Raw genomic sequence first — 13062 nt, forward strand, 5'->3', positions numbered from 1 at the left:
ACTATGTTTACTGTTTATCAGCCATTTGAATTGGAGCGGGTGATGCCAGTATCTAGTGGACTAAAAACATGGTCTTCAAATAAAACAGTGCTACCTCTTGGTGGACATAGCACCCTGGTTGTACATGCATAAGAACCAGCCCTACCACACATAACCCAAACTCTCGCAGATTGTACCCCTACTACGATGGAAAGAGAACTAGCTTCACCCAATCTAACCCCAACCCCAGCCGATAGTAACCCAGTTCCTGTTGACACATCACCATCTCCACCACAGAGATCCCAAACAAGAGCAGTTAGTAAGGCAGCTCCAGTGCCCATAGGGCCAGTACTATCATGGCGAACCCTAACTCCACCAGTTAGTACTCCTATTCCTATGGAGGAAGCACAACCAGCTAGTCGTAGTTTAGCATCTATGGCATTTGATGTTGTTAAATCGTATGTGCATATCTTCCCATCTTGGAAATATTATACTGAAGATGAAGGAAAATGCTAGTTGCAGGTGTTTGTCCAGGAGTTATGTGTAAGCAATGTTATTCATGGAAATTACTTTGCTCCGTCCCATACATCCTACCTCCATGATGGTTATAATACATCAAATTTTCCCATTTTTCTCTATAGAGAAGGACCGATTTGGAAACTCAGGATGAGGTAACCTGTGCTAATACCTCTGCTATCTTCAAGAATGCTTGGTGGTAGTATCGGAATTACCTGAAGAAAATGTACTTCACCGGCAAAGAAACTCATCAAATTCCCTTACGTTCTCCTGATACACATTTACTGGACGATGACTGGGAACGCCTTGTTCTGTACTGGTCCCGAACCAAGAATGTGGTAAGGTCTATGAGCTCATTTTCTATTTTTAAGTATTATATTCTTGCGTCTTACTGTACTCTGTTCATGTAGAACAAGTGCCTAAACCTGAAGAACAACAATTCTAATTTAAGATTCCATTGCTACCATAGGACATAGATATAAGTTTGTTTGATACTTTTATTATGTACTAGTACTTGGCAATAGAAGACTTGGTAGTTTAATCCTGTCCACCTTAGTAATGAACTGGTTCACCGAAATGACTTTCATATACTAGTACATGCTAAACTTGTTATGTGTCTGCTTGTTTCTTCTTTTAGAATGCTGACAGAATATTGGAGGAGAGTGCCTTATTAAGCAATGTTAAAGGAAGTAATGCAGATAAGGTTCAAGATAGTGACACATCCTGTCTTGGTTTAGTGTTGGAGTTGCTGGCCACTACCGCTTGCACAAGCTATTCAAACTCACTGTCTGAATCAGTTCGGTTTCTTGAGTCTCAACTACAAGCTGAAAGACATCGATCAGCTATGCTGCGACAAGAAGCGGAAGGACTGCGGAAGTCCCTGGAGCATTCAGATGCATACTTTCTGGTGCAACAGCAAGCGTTGGAGGATTTTAGCGCCAAACAGAACAAAGCTAATCAGCTTGCTAAGTTTATTGCCAGGATGGTGGATACCCAGGATAATGTTTCTTGAGCTCTTCTGAAGTTGTTTCAGTTATGCTCTTGTTTTGCTGCCACGTTTATTTGCACTGGTGGCCAATTTTGACAGCTAGTGTATATGATATGCTGCTTTGTTCCCTATATTTGCACTAGTGGCGAACTTTGATGCCCAGTGGATGTAATCTATAATCTATAATACCTAAATAGCTCATCCCTACTAACGTATTTCTCTTGACATGCAGGCTATCCACATCAGCAGGACTGCCCTGTCAGCATTTAATTAGAGGCTTACAAGTGGTCCACACCACAGCAAACAACAAACACGTCGGGTTCAGTTACTGCACATGGTGGCTTCAGTTACTGCTGGTAGGACCCCGCTTTCCACCCTGACGACGACGGAAATCCAGCCCAGCCCATCGGCCTCGATTTCCTTTATTTTTCTGCGAGTAGGACCCCGCTTTCCTCCCTGACTCCCTCCCCCGCTTTCCCCTGTCTCCACTCCGGCGCACCGCCGTCATTGCTCTGCTCCGGGTCGTCCATGCACCGGCGGCCTTGGAAGAATCGGAGACGGCCATCCAATCGCGTCCCTGGTTCCAGTGGGATGAGAACTTGAGAAGCTCGCTGCCGCCGTCAAGGCCCGCATGAGCCGCAGCCGGAGGAGATGCGGCCATCCCCTGCAGTCGATTAAGCATGCGCGCACGCTACTGGTCTGCCCAGGGCCGTCCTCGCGTCGCCGACCTCGAACGCGCTTGATACATTGCGGCCATCTCCACACAGTGGGCTGAGCCAGTGCGCACGGCGTTACTTTGTTCCTCGCCGCCGCCATCAATGCCGCAAGCCCAACCTAAAGAAGAGCGTGAGCGTCTGTTCTCCTTCTCGTGATTAGCTTGAGGTGTTTATGCTTGCTGGTCTCTCCATTTGAGTTGTGATTAGGTTGATATTTGGTGTTGTGATGTGCTAATCGTAACTTTCTTGGCTCTTGTTGTTTGCTTCGATCGAGGTGCTTGCCACCAAGGTGAAGGTCATGTGCTCGTGTTGTGCTTCAACACGGCGAGGAAGGTTTTGTGGTCTTGTTGTTCTTCAGATTTTTTTCCTTAGCTCACACCAGCCCATTGCTTCAACCATTGCGCATCTGAAAGCTCCAAATGGCCCACAATGTTTATTTCTCAGTTGCCATCTACGACCACCAAATAATCATCTAAAAAACCCTTCTGTTGTAATTGATGCTTGATGCTCCACTTCCTCTCCCCACCATCTCCACAAGAAACTAATGGATTCCATTTAATGTTGGTGCTCTGCCTCATCTCATTTTGTTACCATCATTCTCTAGTATGGGTGAGTGTCTACCAAAGGGCGCTCATATTGCTGCCTCTGGTGAGTATCTGAGCAACTCCCTCCCCTCTCCTCACCATTCTCTATGAGATATTGCTGATTAAATCACAAATTTCGAATTCCTTAGGTGTTCAATTATAGGTTAGTTCTTGCAGATGTGCGGAAACCGTAAGTGAAGCCGATGTTCAGGAACATTAGGTTCTGGGAGGTGAAAAGCCCACGTGTAATCTGAAGGCTCAGTTCATGATGTATTTATGTATCTCGTGCCATATCCCCTTAATTGGTTGCATTCTTTCTTCTCTCTGTAGCAGCAAAATGCACGTCAGTGCTTCTTGCGTGTAGCAACCTGGGGCCTGTGCTAGCAAATTTGTACATTTATTCAGATTTCGGTGGCAACAAGACTATTGAGTTTTTGTAAGTTTTAATCAGCACTTCGCCATAGTAGTTCTTTACTTCCTTCTCGGTTAATTTCTGCATTTTTCAGATGATGATTACTGATGAGATGATCTTAGCAATAGGTTTTTGGGGGGTTAATGAGGTATTCATTGTGTTCTTATTTGTGTTGTGTTTCAGACATTAGCTAAATGTGGTGGTGAAAATCAAGACACACATCGCACCCTTTCTCTCATCTAAAATAATATACTTTCTATAATGACAAAATAAGAACATCTAAGAAAATAAATAGGATGAGGTATAACTGTTTTCTTATCCTCTTCCTTTTACTACTACAGCTTGAATTGTATAAATCGTTTAGTACAGATTTTTTTTCTTGGTGTGCTTCATATTAGCCAGACCAGTTTGTTGCCCTGATCAAATCTTGAGAACAAATTGTCAAATTTCCTTTGTAGTGAAAAGCTAAGATTATATTTTATCCGATTGGTCGTACACAAAACATGAGTCACTATCAATATGTTGCCAAGAGTTCATATTTCTTTCATCTTGGATAAATTGTCAATGTGATATTTGTGTGTCCCTTTAGTTTGATCTGATTATGCAGTGAAAAGTGTAATCAAGAACCAATTTCATAATGCTAACTCAGTCTGCTCTTTATACCTCCTGGCACCACTGGTACAGTTATTTTAACATCCTAATATATTTTCTTAACAGTCCTGCAAGCTCTCATATCTTTTTAGTTTGTTTTATGTAGTTTCATAATCAGGAATTAGTTGTTGTTTATCTTACAATAACTACCATTCAGTATGCAGCACTGACCTGTACTGTGTGTGTGTGAGCGCTTGCGCGTGTGCGTGTGCGTTTGCGTGCATGTGTGTGTGTAGATTAGCATTATTTCCTGTAATGCGACTGAATATATAGTTAAAGCACAGCTCATGCCTTTGATTTTATTGGTCCGGTTTTCATCACTCGACATTTGAGCCAGGAGACAAAGGAGGTTCAACTTGAATGGAGACAACACTGATGAAAGATTAGATGCATATTGCATTGACTTTTAGATCTAGCCGTTTGGGCTGGCCGCTGAGTTTAACTGATTATCGCTATTGTCATTGTTCTCTCCTTTATGTGGCATTTTCTCTTGAATTATACATTGATGAGCTGACATCATATTCGTCTATGAGCCGTGACAGAGTGCCATGTCTTCGGTTTTCCTGGAAAGACCAAATACAATCACAATTTGGGTTATGTTTTTGATAGTTTGTCTACTTATTTTCTGGTTAGCTCCCATCACGTACCATTTGTTGGATACACAATATCTATTTCTAAAGGTGATGGTTCAGTGCATCCTTTAAAGAGATACTTAGAATTTAACTCCTCATGAAAACTTCATTGGAAAGAGTAAATTGCAAACTTTAGTGATTCAATTTTCCATGGTTTATTTTTACATTGATTTATATGCATATGTTCCCGCAGCAACGCGCGGGGAATCATCTAGTATGTGTAATACCCATGATAGCCTAGCGTTAGTTGCTTGCTTATTTATTTCCTTGTTGTCTTGTTTATTTGTTTGCTTGTAGTCATTGCAGTTCTTTTTCCGCGGTTAACTAGTGGCTGCAATAACCTATTTTTTAAATCTAGGCCACAATAACCATGGGCTAATATTTACTGTAGTGACACTGTGCCTCCTACGGGCCGTAGAAACAGTGGGCCTTCTACGGGCCGTAGAAACAGTAGGCCTTCTACGGGCCGTAGAAACAAGGGGCCTTCTACGGGCCGTATCATCAATGGGCCTTATACGGGCCGTATGATCGGTTGGCCAAACATGGGCCAATAACAGGCCGCATTATGGCTGTAAACGGTCTAGAGTTGGAATCGTCCGTTCATGGGCCGACCATAACGGGACATCGTTAATATGCCGTATTTGATGACGCTATGAAAATAGCCCAACGTATTAATGGACCACAAACGGGCCGACTGTAACCACGGGCTGAATTTGGCCCACAAGCAGAAAATGACAGTAACGGGCCGTAAGTAAACGAATGCTGGAAATGAGCCCAAGAATAAATGGGCTCTGAGAAGGCCGAAAGATAACATGGGCTGGAAACGGCCCAACGAAATAACGGGCCGTTAATGGGTATAAAGTGATACACTGTTCATTACGGGCCAGTTTCACCACGGGCCGTTAATGGGTGTAAAGTGATACACTGTTCATTACAGACTAGTTTCACCACGGGCCGTTAATAGGCCAAGAGTTACATAGGGCCTAATATGGGCCGAAAGACGTCATGGGCCATACATGGGCCAGGAGTGAAAATAGGCTGGAATCATATTGGATGGCCCAGATGACGCTACTGGGCCTAATTCGGATAGGGCGTAACGAGCCTTGGGTTAGCGGGCTGTAAATGGGCTATATGCGAACATACCGTTAATAGGCTTTCCATGGGCCGGCCCGCCACCTTTTGACCAAGTCAAATGGGCCGGCCTTTTCATAGGAATGGGCCTCTGTTGGGCCGTGCCACATGTCGACGTATCATAGGCGCCGTCCGTCCAATGAGTGATTGACATCTGTCCCAACGATGAGCCGACACGTGTTTCCTCCAGCCAATGATGATTTTACACGTGGAAAATCCCCATTGGTCGGGGCTGTTAACGGGTTATCGGATCCAAAACCCGACCTGATAGCTTAACGGCGTTCCGTTACGGTGGATGCCACGTGTCGGTCACCCTTGACGAAAGCACTTCTGTGACGCGCGATTTATCGTCATGGAAGTGGACACTTCCGTGATGATAATTTTGGTAATGTCATGGAACACTTCTACGACAGCACAAGTATGACTATCTTGATTCTGTCATAAATTTGTCATGGATGTACATGCATGACAAAAAAAGCGACCTACTGTGACAAACACGTATCATCACAGAAGTGTATTTTTTTGTAGTGCCAGTGACAGAAGGGGCACGAAGGCACGTATTGTATTGTTGCCATCGAGGATAACAAGATGGGTTTTTTATCATATTGCATGAAACTATTCCTCTACATCATGTCATCTTGCTTAAGGCGTTAATTTGTTTTTAACTTAATACTCTAGATGCATGCTGGATAGCGGTCGATGAGTGGAGTAATAGTAGTAGATGCAGAATCATTTCAGTCTACTTGTCTCGGACGTGATGCCTATATCCATGATCATACCTAGATATTCTCATAACTATGCTCAATTCTGTCAATTGCTCAACAGTAATTTGTTCACCCACCGTAGAATACTTATGCTCTTGAGAGAAGCCACTAGTGAAACCTATGGCCCCCGGGTCTTTTTCTCATCATATCAATCTCCATCACTTTATTATTGCTTTGCTTTTACTTTGCTTTTACTTTAATTACTTTGCATCTCTATACCAAAAATACCAAAAAAATATTATTTATCATCTCTATCAGATCTCACTTTCGTAAGTGACCGTGAAGGGATTGACAACCCCTAAGCACGTTGGTTGCGTTGAGCTATTGTTTTTGTGTAGGTAAGAGGGACTCGAGCGTAGCCTCCTACTGGATTGATACCTTGGTTCTCAAAAACTGAGGGAAATACTTACGCTACTTTGCTGCATCATCCCTTCGTCTTCGGGGAAATCCAACGCAGTGCTCAAGAGGTAGCAGTGTGCATCCAACTTGCTTGCTCACGAAGACCTAGGGCATTTGAGGAAGCCCATTGTTGGAATATACAAGCCAAGTTCTATAATGAAAAATTACCACTAGTGTATGAAAATGACAAAATAAGAGACTCTATCATAAAGATCATGGTGCTACTTTGAAGCACAAGTGTGGAAAAAAAGGATAGTAGCATTGTCCCTGTTATTTCTTTTTTATTTTTTTATTTATCCTTTCTTTTTTGGCCTTTTTTTGTGACAATGCTCTATTAATGATGATTATCACACTTCTATTTATTTACAACTCAAAGATTACAACTCGATACTAGAACAAAGTATGACTCTATATGAATGCCTCCGGCGGTGTACCGGGATGAGCAATGAATCAAGAGTGACATGTATGAAATTATGCATGGTGGATATGCCACAAATATGATGTCAACTACATGATCTTGCAAGGCAATATGACAATGATGATGTGTGTCATGATGAACAGAACGGTGGAAAGTTGCATGGCAATATATCTTAGAATGGCTATGGAAATGCCATAATAGGTAGGTATGGTGGCTGTTTTGAGAAATATATAAGGAGGTTTATGTGTGAGTGAGCGTATCATATCACCGACTCTCAAGGTGAGAAAGGGCAATGCACGGTACCGAAGAGGCTAGCAATGATGGAAAGGTGAGATTGTGTATAATCCATGGACTCAATATTAGTCTTAAAGAACTCACATACTTATTGCAAAAATATACGAGTCATCAAAAACCAAGCACTACATGCATGCTCCTAGGGGGATAGATTGGTAGGAAAAGACCATCGCTCGTCCCCGACCGCCACTCATAAGGAAGACAATCAAAGAACATCTCATGTTTCAAATTTGTCACACAACGGTTACCATATGTGCATGCTACGGGACTTGCAGACCTCAACAGAAGTATTTCTAAAATTCACAATTACTCAACTAGCATGACTCTAATATCACCATCTTCATATCTCAAAACAATTATCAAGTATCAAACTTCTCATAGTATTCAATGCACTTATATGAAAGTTTTTATTATACCCAACTTGGATGCCCATCATATTAGGACTAATTTCATAACCAAAGAAAATTACCATGCTGTTATAAATACTCTCAAAATAATATACGTGAAGTATGAGAGTTCATCTATTTCTTCAAAATAAAACCACCGCCATGCTCTAAGAAGATATAAGTGAAGCACTAGAGCAAATGACCAACTACTCCGAAGGACATAAGTGAAGATCAATGAGTAGTCAAATAATTATGTAACTATGTGAAGACTCTCTAACATTTAAGAATTTCAGATCTTTGTATTTTATTCAAACATCAATCAAAACAAAAGAAAATAAAATGACGCTCCAAGCAAAACACATATCATGTGGTGAATAAAAATATAGCTCCATGTAAAGTTACCGATGAACGAAGACGAAAGAGGGGATGCCTTCTGGGGCATCCCAAAGCTTAGGCTCTTGGTTGTCCTTGAATATTACCTGGGGTGCCTTGGGGATCCCCAAGCTTAGGCTCTTGCCACTCTTTATTCCATAGTCGATCGAATCTTTACACAAAACTTGAAAACTTCACAACACAAAACTCAACAGAAAACTCGTAAGCAACGTTAGTATAAGAAAATAAATCACTTTGGTACTGTTGTGAACTCATTATAAATTCATATTGGTCTAATATCTACTTTATTCCAACTTCTCTATGGTCCATACCCTCCGATACTACTCATAGATTCATCAAAATAAGCAAATAACACATAGAAAATAGAATCTGTCAAAAACAGAATAGTCTGTAGTAATCTGTAACAAACGTACACTTTTGGAACTCATAAAATTCTAAAATAAATTGGTGTACCTGAGGAATTTGTCTATTAATCATATTCAAAAATAATCAACCTAATCGCGCTCTCCAGTAAAAATGGCAGCTAATCTCGTGAGCGCTAAAGTTTCTGTTTTTTACAGCAAGAGCCCAAAGATTTCACCCAAGTCCTCCCAAAGGTTCTACTTGGTACAAACACTAATTAAAACATAAAAAGACATCTAAACAGAGCCTAGATGAATTATTTATTACTAAGCAGGACCAAAAAGCAAAGAACAAAAATAAAATTGGGTTGCCTCCCAACAAGCGCTATCGTTTAACGCCCCTAGATAGTCTTGATGATTTCAATGATGCTCACATAAAAGATAAGAATTGAAACATAAAGAGAGCATCATGAAGCATATTACTAACACATTTAAGTCTAACCCACTTCCTATGCATAGGTATTTTGTGAGCAAACAACTTATGGGAACAATAATCAACTACCATAGGAGGGCAAAGCAAGCATAACTTCAAAACTTTAAGCACATAGAAAGGAAACTTGATACTATTGCAATTCCTACAAGAATATGTTCCTCCCTCATAATAATTTTCAGTAGCATCGTGAATGAGTTCAACAATATAACCATCACATAAAGCATTCTTTTCATGACCTACAAGTATGCAAAGTTGACACTCTTCCAAAATAGTGGGATTAACATTAACTAAAGTCATGACCTCTCCAAATCAACTTTCATAATTATCACAAAAAGATTCAACACCCTCCAAACTAGTGGGATCATTATTTCCTAAAGTTGACACTCTTCCAAAATAGGAGGCATGCTATGATCAAAATAAATTTTCTCATCAAAACTTGGGGGACAAAAAATATCATCTTCATCAAACATAGCATCCCCAAGCTTGTGGCTTTGCATATCATTAGCATCATTGATACTCAAGGAATTCATACTAACAACGTTGCAATCATGCTCATCCTTCAAATATTTAGTGCCAAACATTCTAATGCATTCTTCTTCTAGCACTTGAGCACAATTATCGGAATCCTTATTCTCACGAAAGACATTAAAAAGATGAAGCATATGAGGCATCCTTAATTCCATTTTTTTGTAATATCCTTTTATAGACTAAACTAGTGATAAAACAAGAAACAAAAAGATTCGATTGCAAGATCTAAAGATATACCTTCAAGCGCTAACCTCCACTGCAACGGCGCCAGAAAAGTTCTTGATGGCTACTACACAACCTTCTTCTTGTAGACATTGTTGGGCCTCCAAGTGCAGAGGTTTGTAGGACAGTAGCAAATTTCCCTCAAGTGGATGACCTAAGGTTTATCAATCTGTGGGAGGCATAGGATGAAGATGGTCTCTCTCAAACAACCCTGCCACCAAATAACAAAGAGTCTCTTGTGTCCCCAACACACCCAATAGAATGGTAAATTGTATAGGTGCACTAGTTCGTCGAAGACATGGTGATACAAGTGCAATATGGATGGTAGATATAGGTTTTTGTAATCTGAAAATATAAAAACAGCAAGGTAACTAATGATAAAAGTGAGCGTAAACGGTATTGCAATGCTAGGAAACAAGGCCTAGGTTTCATACTTTCACTAGTGCAAGTTCTCTCAACAATAATAACATAATTGGACCATATAACTATCCCTCAACATGCAAAAAAGAGTCACTCCAAAGTCACTAATAGAGGAGAACAAACGAAGAGATTATTGTAGGGTACGAAACCACCTCAAAGTTATCCTTTCTGATCGATCTATTCAAGTGTCTGTAGTAAAATAACACGAAGCTATTCTTTCCATTTAATCTATCATAGATTCCGTACTAGAATAACACCTTAAGACACAAATCAACCAAAACCCTAGTGTCACCTAGATACTCCAATGTCACCTCAAGTATCCGTGGGTATGATTATACGAAATGTATCACACAATCTCAGATTCATCTATTCAACCAACACAAATAACTTCAAAGAGTGCCCCAAAGTTTCTATCGGAGAGTCAAGAAGAAAACGTGTGCCAACGCCTATGCATAAGTTCACGAGGTCACATAACTCACAAGTTGATCACCAAAACATACATCAAGTAGATCACGTGATATCCCATTGTCACCATAGATAAGCACATGCGATACATACATCAAGTGTTCTCAAATCGTTAAAGATTCAATCTGATAACATAACTTCAAAGGGAAAACTCAATTCATCACAAGATATAGTAGAGGGGGAGAAAACATCATAAGATCCAACTATAATAGCAAAGCTCGCGGTACATCAAGATCGTGCGATATCAAGAACACGAGAGAGAGAGAGAGAGAGATCAAACACATAGCTACTGGTACATACCCTCATCCCCGAGGGTGAACTACTCCCTCCTCGTCATGGAGGGCGCTGGGATGATGAAGATGGCCACCAGAGAGGGATTCCTCCCTCCGGCAGGGTGCCGGAATGGGTCTAGATTGGTTTTCGGTGGCTACGGAGACTTCTGGCGGCGGAACTCCCGACCTAGGTTATGTTCTGGAGGTTTCAGTATATATAAGAGGTTTTGGCGTCGAGAATAAGTCAGGGGGGTCTCCGGGCTATCCACGAGGTAGGGAGGCGTGCCCAGGGGGGTGGGCGCGCCCCCTACCCCCGTGGGCAGCCCGGGACTCTTCTGGCCCAACTCTTTACTCCATGTCCTTCTTCTGGTCCAAAAATAAGTTCCGTGAAGTTTCAAGTCAATTGGACTCCGTTTGGTTTTCCTTTTCTTTGAAACTCAAAAACAAGGGAAAAACAGAAACTGACACCGGGCTCTAGGTTAATGGGTTACTCCCAAAAATCATATAAAATAGCATATAAATGCATATAAAACATCCAAGGTTGATAATATAATATCATGGAACAATCAAAAATTATAGATACGTTGGAGACGTATCAGGTGCAGAAGCTTGCGCGATAAGCCGTCTGCGGTAGCGGGGTGACAAGACGTGCTAGAGGAGGACGAAAGGACACGTACACATACGGTTAATACAAAAAAACGTTTGTGATTTAATTACCTACTATACCCCCATCCTAGTTTATAAGTAGGATTTAACTAATAAAATATGAATGCATGTCGCCAAAGATTATATCGTTGGAGTCATATTTGAACATAGTTTCCAGCTATACAATTTTTGTAACATGCATTAACTCTTTTTTGGGTCAATTTAAGATTACATACCATCAAGCGTTTGCCCACAACACACATGACTTATTCCATCACAAACAGCTTGGATGGATCAACTGTATGCCACGTATCGTACAGATGACCCACAAGTATAGGGGATCTATCTTAGTCCTTTTGATAAGTAAGAGTGTCGAACCCAACGAGGAGAAGAAGGACATGACAAGCAATTTTCAGTAAGGTATTCTCTGCAAGCACTGAAATTATCGGTAATAGATAGTTTTGTGATAAGGTAATTCGTAACGGGTAACAAGTAACAAAAGTAAACAGGGTGCAACAAGGTGGCCCATCCTTTTTGTAGCAAAGGACAAGCCTGGACAAACTCTTATATAAAGGAAAACGCTCCCGAGGACACATGGTGTCGTGGGTTTGTCACGGCATATGTCCTCGTGAAAGGACTTAGTCGTGGAGCCATCGCTACAGGTTAGCTTTAAGGGGTTAAACCGGACAAGGGACACGAGGGATTTTATACTAGTTCGGCACCTTCGACGAAGGTAAAAGCCTACGTGTAGTTGTGATTGGTAGTGCTAGGGTTTCGATGACCAGGGAGCGAATCCGCTTTGCCTGGCTCTCGAGTTGTAATCTGTTGTCCCTAAACCACCGTCGGGTCATCCCTTTATATACATAGGTTGACGCCCGCCGGTTTACAGAGTCCCGAGGCTGGATCATAAACGCATCTGGCTTGGTCTCTATTCCTTCTATATTCATGGAGTTAACCCGGCCACTCCTAGCCGGTTTACCTCTAGTAGTCATATCCTCCACATCAGGCCCTAGATTGATTTGAACTGGTTCATGTCAATCTTCAATACTTAGAAAAATTCTTTCCTTGGCACCTTCGTATAAATCTGGTAACCCACCGTGACGTCATCCTTTAGATCCGTAGTAAACCGCCATGACGTCATCTATTCGTTGAAGCCGAAGATACCCTTCATTAAGGAATATCCAACCATCGAGGCGACACCCTTATTAACTATCCATTTTAAGCTCCTCGATTTACGCATTGGTCGCTTATCGCTTCGCCTTATAAATAGGCCCAAGGGCCATTCCCTTTCCCCCCCTTCGTCTCGTTCACTTCTTCTTCCTCCTTGCGACTCCTCTGCAACCGAGCGCCGCCGCCATCGCCGATCTTCACCTCCGCCTCTCCATTGGCCGCTGCATAAACCTAGTTGCACCA

This window comes from Triticum urartu, chromosome 5 (assembly GCF_003073215.2).
Source record: "Triticum urartu cultivar G1812 chromosome 5, Tu2.1, whole genome shotgun sequence".
NCBI classification, from domain to species: domain Eukaryota; kingdom Viridiplantae; phylum Streptophyta; class Magnoliopsida; order Poales; family Poaceae; genus Triticum; species Triticum urartu.